This window comes from Atheta coriaria, unplaced genomic scaffold (assembly GCF_025399875.1).
Source record: "Atheta coriaria isolate IRGN ID8LTWV9N9 unplaced genomic scaffold, Caltech_Dcor_3.1 hic_scaffold_9_pilon, whole genome shotgun sequence".
Taxonomy (NCBI): Eukaryota; Metazoa; Arthropoda; class Insecta; order Coleoptera; family Staphylinidae; genus Dalotia; species Dalotia coriaria.
Window position 1 is genome coordinate 4,619,207 of NW_027045451.1, and position 16,870 is coordinate 4,636,076.

The following is a 16,870-nucleotide window of genomic DNA, read 5'->3' on the forward strand; positions in this document are numbered from 1 at the left end:
CAGGCACCGTACGAGGGTAGTGCGTGGTAGGCTTAATTGTATTCTGGGCACCGTACGAGGGTAGCGGTAGAAGTGACTCGTAAGTCTGCTGTACCGCTACAAATGGCAGCGGTAGAAGTGATTCGCTAAAGGTGGGCACCGTAATGTGGATGATTGTATAGCTGACTCACTATTTGCCCATTTTTCATATGAATTAAGTAATTTGGTTATACTTTGATTTTCAATTTAATTCAGCTTACTTATATAGAGAATTGTCCATAGATTAAAAACTGGTATCTGTTCCCTTTTGATCTCTTTAGAGATGTTCTTCGTACTGAAAAAATGCTTCTCAAAATTTGAATAATTTTAATTTTAGCCCTCTAGTTGGTGATTTTCGACTCCTTGCAATTTCTTTTGCAATTAGAAAAATTTATATCTGTGAAAAATATTTTTTAAGCATTTGCAGGAAATTTGAAATGGTGCATTTCCACTTTTTAATTGGTGGATGCTTCAATATAACCTCGAATCATAAATCATAATTTCATGTTTTAAATTTTAGTTCACTAGCATGAACTAAAATATCATTTAAATAGAATCTGCATTAACCTGAAGACAGTTCCTGGCCATCCGCGTTTCAGTAAAACAACTTACTTATTGCATCTCGCCGCGCGAGATGATACGCCTTTAAGATTCTCGTCGCGCTGTCGCGCCGTTACCTTTTAGTTTAGTTCTTTATCAGGTGCCGCGTCTATTGCAATTCGGCGCGACAAGGTCGCATGCCATCGACGCGCGCCGCCGCCGGTTTGCGCATCTATTGCATTCTTGCACAAGGTCACGCGTACGCCATTGATGCGCCGCCGGCTTCGCGTACTTATTGCACCGCGCACAAGGTAGCATGCCACCGACGCGCTGCCGGCTTTGCGCATCTATTGCTATTCAGCACAAGGTCGTGTGTCAATCGACGCGCCGCCGGTTTGCGCAACGCTGCAGCCCCCAGGCCATTGCGTCAAAAAGCACGATGCGCCGGCCTTGCGCATCTATTGCTTCGCCGCAGCGTTTGCGCAGCAGGTTTGGCGGTTAGGCAGGACTACCCGGTTTGGTAATATCATGGGCGTGGGGTAAAGCGGTAGGTATGCCGGTTAAGGTACGGCACGTACTTAATACTACCCTGCAGACTTGCACATAACAATAAAGTCGACCCTGCAAGCATAAAACACCACCGTTACATCCTGTATATAACCACTACGAGTCTGACTGTTGTGCCAGCGCCCATTATTATATGGTATGAAATCTTTTTGTTTTAACTATATGTTTTATTTTAATTACAGAGCTTGTCGTTCCCTTGCAATGCGATGAGCGCTGCATTGGTAAGTTTATAATTAAGTTACGAGTATATTATTCGGTTAAATGTTTTTTCACATTTCACCTGCGTGTTGCAATAGCCCGCGATTTAGGGGGGCGGTATACATTTCACTTAATGGTAATATGAAAAACGGATCATATTGCGGATAACCTTTGTGAAATGTTCAAAGTTGTTCTTCGAATTTTGATAGCGCACTTTTCAACACGATTTCACAACCATTACACTCCGAATTTTAATTATTATCTTGTCTTATCATATAGAGAATTTTCCAAACTTATTTAGATTAATTAGATTAGATTAGGATTTAGAAATCCGTTCTGGTCTATCTCTTTTAGTTTATGAGATATTCGCAATTGCAGTCCGCCGAAATCATGCTAGAAGTGCCTTAAAATCGCTCTGAAACTTATACAATTTTAGTGATTTATCGAAACACACGGTGGAAAGTCGGCCGTATCGCGTGAACCGTTTGTGTGATTTCATTGACTGTTTCAAATTTAGAGAGTTCGAGAGTCGTTTTCTATGATGCGAGCTTGCAGCCCGCCAAAATCCCGCTAGAAGAGCCTTAAAATCGCTCTGAAACTTATACCATTTTAGTGATTTATTGAAACACACGGTGGAAAGTCGGCTGTATCTCGCGAACCATTCGTGCGATTTCCATGATTCTTTCAAATTTAGATAGTTCGGGAGTCATTTTCTAAGATGCGACCTTGCAGTCCGCCGAAATCATGCTAGAAGTACCTTAAAATCGCTCTGAAACTTTTACAATTTAGTGATTTATCAGAAACACACGGTGAAGTCGGCTGTATTTCGCGAACCGTTTGTGCGATTTCCGTAAATTCTTCAAATTTAGATAGTTCGGGGAGTCATTTTCTAAGATGCGACTTTTGCAGTCCGCAGAAATAACGCTCGAAGTGCCTTAAAATCGCTCCTGAAACTTGGGATTTTAGTGAATTTTTTAAACACACGATTGGAAATTCAGCGGTATCTCGCGAACCGTTTGTGCGGTTTCGGAATTGAATCTTTCTCAGAATTTAGAGTTCGAGAGTCATTTTCTAAAGATGGAGGCCTTGCGAGTCCCGCAGAAATAACGCTAAGAAGTGCTTAAAATCGCTCTGAAACTTATACGATTTTAGTGATTTTTAAACTACACGATGGACATTTGAGCTGTATCTCATAGACCGTTTGTGCGATTTCAATGATTCTTTCAAATTTAGATAGTTCAGGTCATTTTCTAAGATGCGACCTTGCAGTCGATGAAATTCCGCTAGAGTCCTCTAAAAATCGTTATTCAGGTGCCTGAAGATAAAGTCACTTCATACCGCTTCTGCCACTCGTAGGGTGCCTGAATGAAGTCGCTGCCGCTGCTCTCGTACGGTGCTCTGAATAGTCACTTTAACCGCTTCTCGTACGGTGCTACAAATGTGACTCACTTCTACCATACCCTCGTACGGTGCCTGAATAAAATCACTTCTGCTACCTTCATTTTGCGGTGCCTAAATGGAGTTTCATTTCTATCGTTACCTTCGGTATGTTGTTTTATACGAATAAGGGCAACGTCCACAATAGCAAATCATTTCATTACATTGGACTGCATCCACAATGTTGTTCACTCTTCGAGGCTTTTTATCGATGTTTTGAAGGTAATTGCAAACAACTTGTTTTTGTATTATTGTGTTGCTGCTCGTCCGGGGCGCTCAGCAGCTTTTGTTCTATTTCTTACGATCTATCTATTTCTATTCTTGTCGATCGTGTGCTGCGCGTGGTGTGCACGCGTCTATTTGCGCGGCGGTTTTCGTAATGACTTACCGCATTTCTTGTGATTTTACGAGTAAATCGGTTGTTGAATTAGAATCGATCAGCAAAGATCAGATTTAGAATTACTAGACAAGTGCAGCGTATTTCCTGTCGGCTGGCGTAATATCTTCCGTCGGTTAAGAATCCCTAGTGGTTTTATTTTGTATCTATTAAATTATTAATTTACTAAGATTTCTTAAACCTTTTGGCACTCTGGAATTTTAAATTTCCTTAAATCTGATTATTCTTTTATCTTTATTATCTTATAAAGAATTTTAAAATTTTCGTAATGTTTAATGCTATGGCTGCTAAAAGTGATGCAATATTTTTTGTTATTAATTATTTCTCTTCTATTTCTGCAAATTTTTATTATCTTATCTTATAAATTGTTTGTTTTTTTTAAGTTTAATATTTTAACGAAACTTTACGAATATCTTGGACTCAGTTGTGAACTGTATGCTTCTTTCCAGAAGGGACCGATAGAAATATATTTCCAGTAAAGGAAAACATCTTCAATGATTTCATTTCTATTAAATTTTGAGCAGGCTAAGAGGTATTATTTATTCTTATTTTAGTAAGGTGAAGTGTTATAATTATATCACTGTAATAATTGAAATGGTAGCCAAGTATACCAAAGTCACTTGGTATAATAACGTGTTTTATTTATAAATACTGTAGTAAAGTATGCTTCGCAAACAGCATGTGTGTTTTTACCCAAGTTTCCAGTAGGTTGACGTACCGACACAATTATATATAAAATTTTATAATGTTTTATTATTAAATTAATATAAAAATATTAATATTATAAAAAAAATATTAATTATAATCTCTATTTTAATATCACTTTTCTTTATCTTTACAGTGAATATATACCTAAGCGCAGTGTTGTGAACAATTTCAATTATTTAATTAACTAAGGTAGGGTAAAAGAGGGTAATGGGGTCACTTAAGGAAAACTCAAATATAATTTCAATTATAAACAAAAAATAGTTGTGCAAACTTCTTTTATGAAGACTCAATCCTATTATATCTCAAAAGCTAATAAATTCTTTTCGTATGTCGAAAATATTGAAAGTAAAAGTAAATTTGCGTATGTGTATTTCAAATACTGTAATTTTAGTTTCAAGTCTTCTCAACTACGTGCTTTACCGCAAGTACGTTTGTGTATAAAACAACTTTTGTCTGACGGATTCGTGATATTAGCTGCATACCTGCCTTGTACTCCGGCTACGCGTGCGGCAATACGGCAGTTGTTTTATCAAGTGGAACGCGTGAGAGCTGCGTCTCTAATCGTCACGCTGCTCTCGGAGGTTTTACCTGAGGATTAACTGCCGTGTATTCTTTCGGCCATCGGCAAAATATTCGCAAATGGGCATGCCTGCTTCCTTCTTGGTTTAATGACGGCGGCGGTTAGAGTCTTCTGCAAGAAATAAGTGTCCGTTAATTCCTGCGCGCTGAGTTTTCTTTCAGCTTTCGATAGAATATGGCCAAGGTGATAGAAATTCTCCTCAATAATGCACAGGTGGGTGGATAATTAAAATTTTTCGCGGTTTAACTTAAATTGACTTAAATTGTGGTCGACTATCGCTTACTTGCCGTCGGCCGTCGGTTCGGCCGCGTTTTTAATGATCACGTATATATTTTAATCGAATTGCATCATTAAATTAATAATTTCTGTTGAAATAAAATCTTGAACGGTTTTTTTCGTTTTCGCAGCCCTGTAGTATAGCTCCTAATATTTACAAAATAGTTATTTTATCGCCTTTTAACTACTGTGTTGCTACGCCGTCGCTTACTGTCTGTTGATTTATGTTTTCCGCCGGATATCTCTAATAATTTGTAATGATGTGCTTCACCTAAGTTTATTACTTTATACAGTTGGTGCTACTATCTATTAATAAATATATATGCACAATATATTAAAATGTAAGTGTTTTTTTATTTTGTGCACCCTTTTAAGCTCAATTTTTTCGATGCTTTTCGGTAAAATCTCTTGATTTAGATATTAAAATATTGTTGTTAATTTGTAAATTCCATCTTCGTATTGCATATTGACTTTGAGTTTCTAAAATTTTCTTTTTGTAAATAATCTCTGTATTTAGTTGTGAGTTTTGAGTGTTCTCTGCTTTGAAATATGCAATTTTCTATTCTGTAATACCCCTGGTATATATGTTTTCCTTTTGCGTTCCTCGTGAAAATTCTCTTTTGCTTTAGCTGTCGTTTTTAGTATTTTCCCGTTTGCATCACCCTATAGAATTTCCCTCTGAAACAATTCCGGTATATTAGTTTTCATTTTCAATCACATAGTAAAATAGGTTATCGCTAATTCTCATTATCCCGGTAGAACTTTACAAAGCAGTAATTTGTACTGCTTCAACATGGCGCCACGTATCTCTGCCGACTTATAAAATCATAAAACTTGTATTCCTATTGTTACTAAAGAAATAGTAAGATATATTGACTCTTTGATTTGTGTGTTCGCCTTTCATCATTTCAGAGAGGAACAGGTCTCTAAGAGAGTTCCCTTCTCTCCAGGGATGATCCCTCTCTATAAAAATCTCAGCATGTAACCTTGTGCTGATTTCCAGTGTAATTCCGTCTCTTTCATTTCAGCTACAGGCTTCCAGAAACTCTTGTAAGAATATTTTAAGCAGTCACTTCCTGAGGCGACTTAAAAACTTAGGAAAGATACTAAACAAGGCCTTCATAAGGGATTGTCCTTATAAGTGAGTTCCCTCTCTCTGGGATGATCCTACCATAAAAATTGTTGATATGCCTTGATAATTCGGGATGAAGCGCAGAGACATCGTAGCTGTAGGATGGGCCGGGAGCAATGGATGGACTCAAAGGTAGACGGTCTTATAAATGACACGTGCCAAAAAATTTAAAAATCTGTTCCTCCTCTGTTGTTCTTTCTTCTATCTCCCTCCTCTTCTACTCTCTATTTCCTTCCTTCTGTCTTCCCCATTTTCTTTTACTACTCCTTCTATTTCTCTGTCTCCCTGCTCTCCAATTTACTTTCTCTATACTTTTCTTACGTATTGCCTTCAACTTGTATTTCCTTAATTTCTTCCTTTTGTACTTTTGCCAAATTCATATATGCAACCCAAATTACACCTGATATTTTATATTTGAGAAAATGCCTCATACCTGAGATTCGATCCGTGTCTGCCAGCATGCCAGTTATATGCACATCTCCACTCGACTACCGAGTGTTTTTATCGTTAATATTTGATTCTTCTACTTCTATGTTTCTACTTTAGTCAACTTTTAAAATAAATAACATACATGCCTTAGCTATGTTGTGCCGTCACATGTTTCATATGAAATATAAAGCTTTAAGACGCACATCCTGAAAACAACAAAGAGGATATCATATAGAAGTATGAATAATATTTTAATTTTAAATTGAGTTTTATTAATTGTATTTACCAAATACATTCTTCTTCTTAATAAAACGAACGTATGTACGATCCATAAGTAAGGCATATCCTACAAAAATTCATCGAGCCACAAATGCCTTCTTTTGGATTATTTTGCAAATTAACAAATACCTACTTGGCCTATAAATCCAATTGAATCCGTACGCCCACACGCGCACGTGGTGTCTTGGTCCCGGAGTCGATCTGAAATAAATCACTTGTTCAGCAGTTGATAGCAAATGGATGACTAAACTAATTATAAGACTCGCACCGTATTAAAATCGCCCGAAATCCTACCACAGCTTGCGACGAACAGTGGCGGAAATAAAAGAGAACACGCCGCACACACCACAAAATGCCGGGTGCATAGGCCGGCGCAAGATGTACTGAGTAGTATAGCGAATTGCCTACTTCTGAAGCCGAATAGACACACGGCACGGTGCGTACCGTTCACTCTTTAAAATGGCAGCGCACAGCGCCTTTGCGCAAGCCAAGGTCGAACTGATAGTATAAAACGAAGTGTAGAAAATTCGGCAGATCATATAAAGAAATATGGATTGAACATGGTAAACTTGAGTACTTGCTCTCTATTCTAACTCACCTGCTATCATCACCCTATCCTGGTATTTCTATCTCTACTCACCTGAACGAAAATTCAATAAAGTCACAACTACGTGCTATATATAATCCAAAAACTATTCAGAATGACTAAAATGACAGTTACAAGTTATCGATATAACAACGTAATGCTAGAAACGTACAATTTATCTTAAATAAATACACGTTCTACAGGTACATCGCCGACGACATTAGAATATTACGGCCTTGAAGAATTGGGGCCCCCATCTTTAGGGGACTCATGGATATTACGCGGATGACGTTCATGTACAAACTCCAAAAATGCAAAACCTAGTGCTTCTCGAAACACAAAAGTAATTTTTCCTCAAGCATCCATAAGTTAATATTCATAAAAGTTATGTATGAAAAATGATAAAGAAATTAAATTACTACAATCTGATACAAGAATGGTTCTGCTACGATGATTACATCGGGTGCAGAACACCCAAAAATAAAGTAAAAAGTAGTCCTTGAAACACAGAAATATAATTTTGATACTAATTCATGAGCCAATCACAAAAGTTATGTTTGAAAATGATACAGAAATTAAATACTCTACAATCTGATGCAAGAATGGTTGTGCCATGATGTCGACATCGGGTAGAACACCCAAACAGCAAAAAGCAGTCCTTTCGGTAACACAAAATGCAATTTCGTCACTACACCATGAGCCAATCACAAAAATTGGTTATGAAAACGATATAAAGAAATTAAATACTTAGAATCTGATGCAACAATGGTTCCATACGATGTGGGACTTTCGGGATGGTAAAACACCCAAAAACAAAACAAAAAAGTAGTCCCTCTCTGCAAATAATAAAAAATTCCAAACTTTCGACACTCAATTCATGAGCCAATCACAAAAATTAGTTATGAAAACGATAGTTATGAAATAATTTACAAATCTGACGCAAGAATGGTCATCCTACGATGTCAGACTAGGTGCAAGCCATCCCTAAACAAGCAGCAATTAGTCCTTCTGGAAAATATAAATGCAAAATGCAAATTCCTTGGGGGTCAATTTGTCAGATAATCACAAAAAGCGCTAATTTGAGAAAATAATAAAGAAATTGGGCCACTTACAATCTGATGCAAGAATGGTCCCTTCTACCATGATACAGACTCAAAGTAATATCCCTAAAATGCTAAAAATTAGCCATTCGAAATAAAAAATTCAATTCCCTTGTGGGTCAATCGAGATAATCACAAAACTTATTTAGGAAAATGCATAAAAGAAAATTAAATACCATAATCTGATGCAAGAATGGTTCTTGCTTACGATGTCGACTCTCGGAGTGCAGAACACCTAAAACAAGCTTTGGTGCAGTCCCTTTTGAAACATAAATGCACTCTTTGGCTACCAATTCATGAGCTTAATCAAGCAAATATTAGTTATGAAAACGATAAAGCAAAATAAAATAATTTACAATCTGATAAAATGGTCACCTGACGATGTCAAACTCAGGTGCAATATCCCTAAAACAAACATAAATTAGCCGTCCTTCCATATACATAAATGCAATTCCCTTTTATGGCCAACTCTGTGAGAGATAATCACAAACCTTATTTTATGAAAATGATAAAGAAATTAATTACTTTCATAATCTGATGCAAGAATGGTCATTCTACCATTGGCGATTTTACCTTCGAACATAAAATGCATTTTAGGAACAATTTTTGCTTACAATCTACAAAACATATTTATGAAAATGATAAAGAAATTAAACACATACAATATGATGCAAGAATGGTCCTTCTACGATATCATAGACTCCAGGTGCAATATCCCTAAAATAAGCAAAAAAATTATTAGTCCTTCGAACATAAAAAGTTAATTTGTGAGATGTACATAAAAGTTATGTGTGAAATGATAAAGAATTTTAAATACTTACAATCTGATGCAAGAACGGTTCTTGCTACGATGTCGACTCTGCAGGAACACCTAAAACAAGCGAAAAGTAGTCCTTTGTAACACAAAAATGCAAATTATCGTGCTCTCAATTCTATAAGCCAATCACAAAAGCATGTTTTAAAAAAATAGTAAAGAAATTAAATACTCTACAATCTGATGCAAGAATGGTTCTCTTTATGATGTCGACTGCAAAGAAACACCTAAAATAAGCAAAAAGTAGTCCTTTTTGCAAATTGGCTAGAAATGTAATTTTGTCACTAATTCAAGAACTTTAAATCGCCAAGTTATGCTTAAAAAAATGATATAGAAATTAAATAATTTACAATCTGGAAGCAAGAACGGTTTTTCGGAAGGCGACGTCGACTTCTGCAAAAACCTAAAAATGTGCTTTAAAAAGTAACCCCTTTGCCAAACAGAAATTAAATTTTGCCAATTAATTCATGAGCTAATCACAAAAGTTTAAAAAATGAGATAAAAGAAACAAATACTTAAAAGGATAATATAGGATAATCGGATAAAATAATGCCAAGTATATCAAAACCACAACGATGTCGGCACTGGCGCCATCCAGAGGCGAAATTAATACCTACTCAAAGTTACTTCTAACAAATACAATTCAGCTCCATCTAGCCGTTGAGAATCCAAACGTCTCATTACTTACGCATTTCAGGAAAACTGTAACAGGAAGCTAAACGTAAACGCTTTCCAACCTGTACAAGTAGTTTCCAGTAGTATAGCGGCGAATTGTCCGCGATGCCGCTGGTGGAAATGTCAAAATTCCCGGTCTGTAATATGTCTCCTCTATTGATATTTGGAAATAACTCCAAAATTATGGTCAACCCATTGAGCAATACAAGATTTTGCTAAAAACAGCTTCCAAACCGTTCTTCAACTTTGTTATTCTTAGTACCTAAAAATAATAATATATGTCACTAAAATAAGTTGAAAATTCATTTAGATTTAATAACCTAATTGGTGCTAATATCACAACATACCTTCTTGTAAATCTTAAAGGATGTAAAGTCGCAGCCCTTGATGGAATTATCAACAGAGGAGAAAGTATTGGGCGCACATTGATCCATTAAAACTGCCAGTACAACTAAAAAACATATACAAATCTTAATTTCTACTATTTTCTATACAGGCCAACAATGATTAAATAATTTTGACTGATCAACAAATTGATATAAACTATTTAAATTGTGCTTTAACCTAACTCTACACGATAATACACCGCACAAATATGTGAAGATGTAAACAATACAGTAAGTATAATTTAATTCCCATTATATTCTTGATAATCAACAGTTAGTAAACAAGGTAATTAAATTTCTTTTAAGAACTAATATCATACTTATAAACGTCATAAAGTACCGTTTCTGCGCCACAAAACTAAAATAACGAATGACACAATAATTTACGACCAGCACCGAGTTACCACCAGTGATTCTCCTAGTGGGGAGAGATGGCAGCGCCCTCAACTTATTTTAAAAAAAGATACAAACAGTGCTGGAATCAGAAAAAATCCAGGAAAACAAAATTGTAATAATAAAGTTAAATGTACATATTATGTTTAGTATAAGGGTTAGTAAACGTACACACAATGGAGTAAGTTCCAAATAAATGTATATATTTATTATACTGCTCAATGAAAACACAGTCACAACATCTCGACCTGCCCATCGTGATGGCTTCGTGAATAGAACAGCCCGGGGGACAGTGGTCGAAAAAATTGCTGTACACCAAATAGTAAAATTGTCTAATATAACATGGATACGGCACACGCTAAACGAAAAACGTAAAAATATTGTATCAGATCGATTCGAAGCGGAACGAAAGAAGAGGTGCTCGTTTCTTGCACACTTACGAGTACTTTGTACGTATATTGTAGTATAGTATACGTCGCCACGCCATCATACATACGCGTACCAACAATATTTATTTTTTAGTATCATTTCTCCGATCTCTCACTCTGCTGCTCTCCTCTCCCCTTCCTTGCTTTCTTTGCTTTCATTTTTGTGTGTTATGTGTTTTAGTTTAATCTTTGCGCCCGCAACGCCGACGTGACACGCTCGCCCGCCATCTATATATTATATATAAATTTTCATATATATACAAATTCATTTAAAAATTCCTAAATTTTAATTTCCTTAAATTTATACTTTCATCAAACCTAAAAATCTCTACAATAGGTGGGCTTTTTCATTTTACCGTCGTCGTCGTCGTCGATTTTGTTTTTCTCCATTACCAAATTTTGATTTACACCAATATAAATATAAAAATACTCTTAAATTTTTACACATATAAACGTCTTCTCTGCGCGGAGCGAGCGTCCCCTGTCGGCCGGTAGCTTCTTCGCGTGCGCAAAGCAAAGCGAAAATTAAATTTTGAGCTATCTCTCATTCTCTCTCAAAAGTGTTGTGATTTCATTTCATCATTTTTGTTCATTTAAAATTATTTTCACCACGTGTTGTTTCTCTTAAATTTTATTCATTCACGTGCGTACGTGTTTTTTGTTTTGTACTAAATATACAATCTTATTCGATTCCCTATCGACGCCTAACCTTAATTAAATATTACTGGTTTTTGTTGTGTTATTACATCTTATCATTTTTTGCGTTTATATATACTCATATAAACAAAGCCTAATCATCAGTTTTTGATAGGCTGTGGCGGCAAAATGACAACCAGAGACTATTCTCGACAATTAACCACTGGATCGTCTCTCTGAAGATCATCATAAGACCAATTTTCTTTTTTGTTTTTAAATGTTATACATTTGTTTTACAACGACTCGAGCTTTGTGCGACTTGTTTACACAACTTCTTCGTAACTACCAAAAATGAGATGGCGCTCCCAAACGTAAAAGTCAACCATTTTTAAAGATACATATGCAATATATAGTTTCCTAAATATATCATTTTTACAATAATTTCCATCTTTTACAATATTATTACATAATATAAATAGTAGTCATTTGTTTTTATTATTATTCGATGCAACAATGTCATGCTTTTAACATTATCACAAGTTGCAAGGTTTTTTGCCATCATCTTTTAAATACGCCTCAATCACTCAAATTTTGTATAATTACATAGTATCGCATTACTTTTTAGTGTACATAGTATAATTATAATTTTTTAGTTTTAGGAATACAGTACAAAATTGATACAATTTTATAAGCCATAATTTCAAATTCATAAATATATAATTTCTTTAATTTGTTTCCATCCTCGTCCGCATCTCATTTTCAATAAATATATCGATAACACCTATAATTATTCACTTTTGTTTGTACAAAAAAATTCAAAAATATTGTGTGTATGAGGAGCGCCATATTGCAGAGCGTAGGTCGGTAATGTAGGGCCAAAAGACACCGACCATGCGCCGTTTTGTGCATTTCTTCGTTTATCGAACGATAAAATTTACATACTTGGAGCTTTTTGAAAGCTCGTCAAGCGTCGAGTCGTTGGTGAAATTTAGACCAAAATTCGTTTGTGTGTAACTTGTGCCAAATTGTGGGAAATTTTACAGTTTCGAATATCCATGCGAGCAGTATTGCAGCCGCATTTCCGGAAATTTAGACTTGCCAAAGAATTATTAACATTTGTATGTTCATTTAATATCTTTTCGTTTCTTCTTCATTTTGAAAGAATTTTTCTTCGATTATTTTCTATAATCATTTTTATATAGTTTCCTTTTTTGTTTTCGTAATAAATTTATATTAATATAGATATACATATATTTTTAGTGGTTAATTTAAAAACTTTTAAATTTACTTTTTAACGCTTTGTCTTGCGTCGCACGGGCGTAAGACGAAGCCTTCATCCCTTCACCTAAAAAACGTATTACACTAAAAAGTGTTGGAAAAATTGCTCTTGCGATCAACTTTTCAACTGAAAAACTTTTAGCTTTAGTTTTGCCTTGACTTGTTTTATTCATGCTGAATTTGAAAATAGTAAAAGCGCGTCCTTGGAATACCATTCTTTTTTGTTCGCGAGTTGCTTTCGATTGACTGAAAATTACAAAAAGTGAAACTTTTCAGCTGAAACTATTGATTTTATTAATCTGGTTTTGCTTTGCTGTCCTGTTGATGTGTTTGTCGAGAAATAGAAAGAGGAAGACCATTCGTATATGTTGAGTCGTCAGTTGTTGTGTATGCGTGAGTAGGTAAATAATGCGGGCGGAAAACCATGCGGGAAGAAAGAAGGAAATATAGAAAAAACGTAATACCTGGGCGTTTCGTCGTCTTGCATTACATATTTTATGGGCAGACTGATTCGATGCGTCGCTACCTCCGATTAAGAACCAAACGATTATATTGCACTTATAAACGGAACCTCATCATAATAGAAACAATGCGTAACGCGCTGGGCTGTCGGAGAGGAGAAGCAAAAACTGTCCTTAATTATATTATATCGACGGGCTGCTGTTTTGATTGATTGTTTGTCTTGGTTTACTGTATATCGGTAAATTTCGAATTTGCTCATGGTAGGCTGGTTGAAAATCGGTCATGTGACTCGCGTCCGAAAGAGTTGTGCGTTCATCCTGTGTTTAACCGGCTATTGTTTGATGTGTATTTACAATATAAATACAAGTTTGTGTATGTATAAGGTCGCTTACTATTGCAATTATGTTTATGTTCACGGCTCACGTTTGTTAAAATATATAAACGTCTCACCACACTAATTATAAAATACTTCGTAGTAAAACCGTATAATCAATAATTGTTAGTTCATTGTAGTTTAAAAAACGGGTAATCGGCGTTTGTGGTTGCATTACAAAATATCCATTTATGTTTATCTCTGATGAGTCGCGCGGCGCACGAGACCGCACGCGCGATTGGTTTGTTTATACTATTGTAGTCTGTATTGCTATTGCGGTATTTATGGTATAACACTTAAACTTAGTGGTAACTTATAGTTAGCTTTGCAATTGTCCCCTAGATTCACCTTATTCTTATGTCATTTATGTGTAAATTATACAAGTTGAAGTTTACGTATCACGAATGGCACGCTGGGCCATCTTGTCATGCTTCGCGTTTGCATCGCGTTTGCTTACTGCTATCGTATGTGTCGACCGGTTGCGCCGGCCGACAAATGTTGTAAGTAGTACAAGGACGACTTGCATTCGAATCAATCTGCTTTTCGCGGGGGGTAGGGGGGTAGGGGAGTCATAATAACAAATAACAAATGTAACAGCGTAAATGTTAAACGTAAACTGTGTTTCTTAAATAACATAGAGATGTTTAGATTTTACTTTACTGCTTCATTTTTCTGCATTTGCACGATGTGTCCGTTTCGCGTACAGTGGGTCGCGTACACTGCCAGTACGGCCGTACGTGATATTCGTATTGTTTTACAATTCTTCAATTCTTAACTGAAACCATTCAATCTGTTTATGCTTTATTATGCTACGACTAATTCAAAGTTACTATATACCACAAATAGTAGTGGCCTTCGCCGGCCGGTCGGCCGCCCGGTAGATGGCGGTGTGCCTCGTCGCGTGTATTCGGGTAGCGCTTGAGCGGCGCGCGCCCTCTGGATGCGAGCGACCGACCGCGAAAAAGTGGATGCACCGGTTCCGACCTGTCCTTAGCGTTATAACAATATAATATTTACGAAATAACCTTAATGCGTATTAATATTAAATGTAGTATTATTATTAGTATTAGTATTATTATATCGAGTGCCCCATTATTCGTCTAACTGAATCTTAACGTACAATCGATGGTTGGATTCATCTCGCTGGGCGAGCGTAACGCCAGGGCCGTTTTGGTTGGGCTAGCCAGTGTCTATTTAGGGCCCTTTTTTTTTCTTATTTTTCATTTAGAGATTCTTAAACGTTTTTAAAATTTGTAAAAAATTTCATCGCGTTATTCATCATCTTTTTTTCACATTTTATTCATATTTATTCGTAAAAACAACTTTGAAGGCACTTTTTTGACGGACGAATTGGCCCAGTGTGAAATTTTCTGAATGAATGTTTTTTGCCGGTTATTTTTGAAAATTTTCTGGATGCGAAAGAGAAAAAACGTCCCAAAGCTCGTCGCAGGCCTGCGTGGCGTATGCAACACACCACACAGCGCCCTGAATTTTCACATGATTTTGAGGAAAATTTTGCTGGTTTCGTTCGTTTCCTTCCGTTTTGTTTTACTTAAAAGTTTTGCTCAGTTTAAACTGCTGGAGATATTTTTTTGGTTTTTGCCTTCATATTCATTTGAACTATTGCTGCTGATTTTCGTATGGCTGAGAATGGTTATGACTATTTCAAAATTGAGAACGGCCCCGCGCGTGAATCCCATCGCAAACTAACGTTTTGTGGTTGCTTTAGTTTCTTTATATATTATATGCAATCAACGAAATTATTCATTTTGGAGACAGAGTCGTTTGGGTTGCATAGCGCGACGGCGCTAGAGTTGCTGCATCGTCGTCATCATACTGCATGCTTATTATTACGTTATACATATTGATATAAGGGAATTGTTTGGTTTATCTTAGTTTGTAGGATGCACTAAGTCATCGGCGGTCATATCATCGGCTGTGTGTGTGTGGTGCGTCTCGTGTGTGCGGCCAGATCGACCGATGCAATCAACATCACCGCGCATTTGAAGTGATTTTGTGTGTGTGTAATCGATGCGATTGCATCAATCGACTGCCTTTTCTTATTTTTTATCTGGCGTTTTGTAGTTTTGGTTGCCTACGTTAACATGTTATAGATTATGATTATTACTGTGAGTTACGTTGTTGAAAATCAGACTGCTTTCGAACTGAACTCGTATAAATCGTACGTGGTGTACGTTTGGTTGCGTATTATTCCTGTAACTTAATGGTGACGGTTAACACCGCGTGCATTGCGAACTAATTTATTGTTTGATTTTGAAACTGAAGATGAAACCAAAAACATCAAACTGAAACGGAGGCACCCGATTCGTTTTATTTTTATGCATTTTACCAATTATTATGATTTTTTTCTTTTTTGCTTTTGCTTTGGATTACCAACAATTGTACATGTATACTACAACTCACACAAAATGCTATGTTAGTACATATTTGGACTAGAGATTAGTTTGATACTTAATTTCTTTTACTGGAAAGTAGATAAAAATTGTCGGTGTTTTTTTACTTTTGCTTGTTTTGTGATTTAATAGAGTAATGATACTTTTGTTTCTATCAATTCTTGTTGAAAGGGTTTTCTTACGTTTGCTTTTTTCCTTTAATGTTTGTGAATTTCCATAAATGTTGCTTTTGTTGTTTTACTTGTGTGTTTAAATGTGGTGATCAAGAACGATATACACTAGCAAATAATTGCGCTATAACGGTAGGAGATTTTTTTCGTCATAAGAAAATAGAATAAGGCAGATTTTGGTTTATACACACTCATATCATTTTTTGCTTCGAATTTTTTTTATTTTCATCATCATTTTTTTCTTCATCATTTAAAATTTTAAGGCGCAGAGGTGCTTAAAATAAGCTTGTACTTTTTTCGTGATATTTTTTTGCTCATTTTTGTTTCATCGTTTTTCATCAAATCGTTTTTGAACCGGTGACCTAAACGTTTATTTTAGCTTTAATCCGAACAGTGTTTCAAAACGCATTTGCCATTTTTAGTGTTCTGAGTTGAATAAGTTCCTCACTTGCTTTTCGTGTCGACATGTTGAGAGTTGTTGATTGAATTGTTATTATTTTTTCAAACCTGCAAAATATCGCGACGACTTGTAGTTCGAAGTCGCCCTGTAGAAAACGACAACACGCCGCACGCTCAATGCCGGGCAAGAATGGC